The sequence below is a fragment of the Momordica charantia genome (genome assembly GCF_013281855.1).
Source record: "Momordica charantia cultivar OHB3-1 chromosome 4 unlocalized genomic scaffold, Mcharantia_2.0 BLBB01000004.1, whole genome shotgun sequence".
NCBI classification, from domain to species: domain Eukaryota; kingdom Viridiplantae; phylum Streptophyta; class Magnoliopsida; order Cucurbitales; family Cucurbitaceae; genus Momordica; species Momordica charantia.
In genome coordinates, this window is record NW_028275162.1 from 11,170,059 (window position 1) to 11,172,913 (window position 2,855).

The following is a 2,855-nucleotide window of genomic DNA, read 5'->3' on the forward strand; positions in this document are numbered from 1 at the left end:
TAGAGATACGTTATTATTATTTTAAAAAAAATATATTTGCATATGAATTGATTATATAATACTTTTGCATAAATTAACCACACAAATTGAACAAAAACAAATCAAAATACACTTAACATCACAAAATCCATTATCCAACCTACATAAAATTTAAAAAGAAGTAAAATCGGTCTTTCATATAAGAAAAAAAAACTTTCATCATCTCATCTCATCTTAAACTTCCACGATGTCTTCATCTTGATCACCACTAGGTCCACTACCATCACCATCATCGGTAAAAACCACAGCCTCTAAATCAGGTTCATCCAACAACAAATTAGCTATTTCAAGCATGCCAACATCCTCAAAAGAATCAAAACAATCTCCAGCGATGTCCCATAACTTCGTCTCTCCACGTAAATACTTTGGAGTTCTTCTTGATAAAAGACGCAGGTTACTATGGATGAATACCAAACCATTTGCACGTTATGGCATCATCTTCTTCCGTCTAACAGAGTTAATAAATGAGTATGTGCTCCAATTTCTCTTGGAACATGAAGATGACGAAGGTTGCACTAGTAGCTTAAAAGCAATTGATTGAAGGATAGGTGCATAGACACCATGGATGACCCACCAATCTTTAACATCCATAAGATATCTATCAGCCACAGAGTTACAATCGGAAAAATCGTTTGCCTTCGTTGAAAAACTTGCATATTCCAAGTTCACTTTTGCACGGTCTTCTGCACAAAAAAATTTCTTCATACATTTCATCCTCTCACAAGTTACTTCAATATCTTTATGTGGAGGTACTCGATTAGGATCCTCTCTAAGCCATGGCTCACTATAGTACCTAAATATAAGTTTCGAAAATTTTGAACTCTTAGTCCTAGATAAATATCACAACATAGATAAAATGAGAATAGGCAAAAAGATGTAAGAATGAAAATGTACCTCGAATTCAAAGAATGTGTCAAACAATGGAGTTGTGTATTATTCTTGTTCCAATGATTGACAAGAATATTATACACTACATCATAAAAAGAGGACACTTCATCTCCACGTTTTCTTTCGTGTCTATAAATTGCCGTCTTCACCTTTTCAATCATATTATCCCACATTTCATACACCAAATGAAGATTACGTGTATCTTTATCACAAAATTGATAAAATCAATTTTGTCCCACCACACATCATCCAACACCAACTCTTTTACATATCTCGTTTTTCCGACATCATCCTCTCTATAACATGTCCATTTGTCACTAATAACCATGGCTTGCAAACTACCTTTAATGAGTTTAAACCTCTTAAGCATAATAGTGGCTGATGCAAAACATACTTCTGCCACAGAAAACAATTTCAAAGATACAAACTCATTAAACATTGCAAGCTTCATCGAATGATTCATAATAAAATTCTTCACCACCATTACATCACCAACAGTTGTAGCTATCCAACTACATTCTTCATATGCTACCTGGTTGTCTTCAACATTTTTTGCTGCACATATATGCTTCAGTGCCAAATTGAGAGTATGAACTACACATGGTGTCCATGTAATTGTCAGGAATTGTGCTTCAATACTCTGCAGCCTTGCAATTTGCAGCATTATCAGTGATTACTTGGACTACATTTTGAGGTCCAACTTCAGTAATTACTTCCTTCAACAAATTAGCAATAAAGTATTTATCTTTGATCTGACTTGAGCAGTCCACTACCCTTAGAAACATTGGCTTACCATCTGAAATTGCCATAAAATTTATCAATGGTCTTCTTTGAGAATCACTCCAGCCGTCAGTCACAATACTTACGCCCTTCTAACACCATGTGTCTTTAATAGGCTGCAATAATCTCTCAATATTTGCTTTTTCTTTTTGGAGAAGAGTTTTCCTCAACAAATTATATCCAGGTGGCAAATATCCCGACACTAAAGTACTTGCAGCATAAGAAAATGCACCTATGAAATACGGATTTCTTGCTAGATGAAAAGGCAACCCCGAAGAATAAAACATGCTAGCAATTAGTGCATGTAATTGGTCCCTTGATGCCATGTTAAATGACTTTTCTAATGCACTTGGATGAGCACCCTTCCTTTTCTTCAACTAAAAAAACTTGGAGTAACACTATTTCTCAAACTAACGCCATCGATGGTTATGCTTGAAGGTGGTAAACGAATGTTTTTTGGAGTCTTTTGAGTGGCACGACTCTTTGCCTCGTTTTCTAATTTTTGCATATCAGCGATATTTTTTGGTGTAACTTTAGGACAAATTCCAATATCTTGACCACTTATATTCAATAAATGAGCCCTAACCCTTGTATAAGTACTTTTTTTATAACATGGCAAAAGTTATATTGCCATAAAATATTTCCGTCTCCTTCATCCAATTTTTGATGCTTTGTCACATAATGCCAAAGTGGCTTTGAATCATCCTCAATACTAGAATTAGAAATCGGTGGCTCGGTTGGAGTTGATTGGGTTTGATTATTATTGCTAGAGGTTGAAGATGCCATCTAATATTAAAACAAAAAACCGAAAAAAAATCAGCTTTTGACTAAATAACCAACTACTAACTATTAATTAAAAAAAAAGAAAAAAAAAGAAAGAACCTTGCTAGCGGTGGCCGGAGACTGCGGCAGCGGTGGCTGGAGACGTCGGCAGTAGTGGCCAGAGATGACGGTGGCAGAAGTCGCCGGTGATGGTGGCGGCAATTGTAGATAGTGGAGGATGGTGAGTAGGGTTTTGTTGTTTTGGACTTTGGTGTAGCCGTCTAGGGTTTAAGGTTTTGTTGACTGTGGAAGGGAAAAGGAAAACACAGAGCAGAGGTTTCTGTTTTATTAAGTTTTCTCTTTTTTTTTTCAATTCAAAATAAGTT

At 35.7% G+C, this 2,855-nt stretch overlaps 1 pseudogene; it reads right to left on the reverse strand.

Moving 5' to 3' along the window:
• Positions 1 to 213: 213 nt before the first annotated feature.
• On the reverse strand, positions 214 to 2,493 carry LOC148211795 (uncharacterized; annotated as a pseudogene).
• Between the last annotated feature and the right edge of the window lie 362 nt (positions 2,494 to 2,855).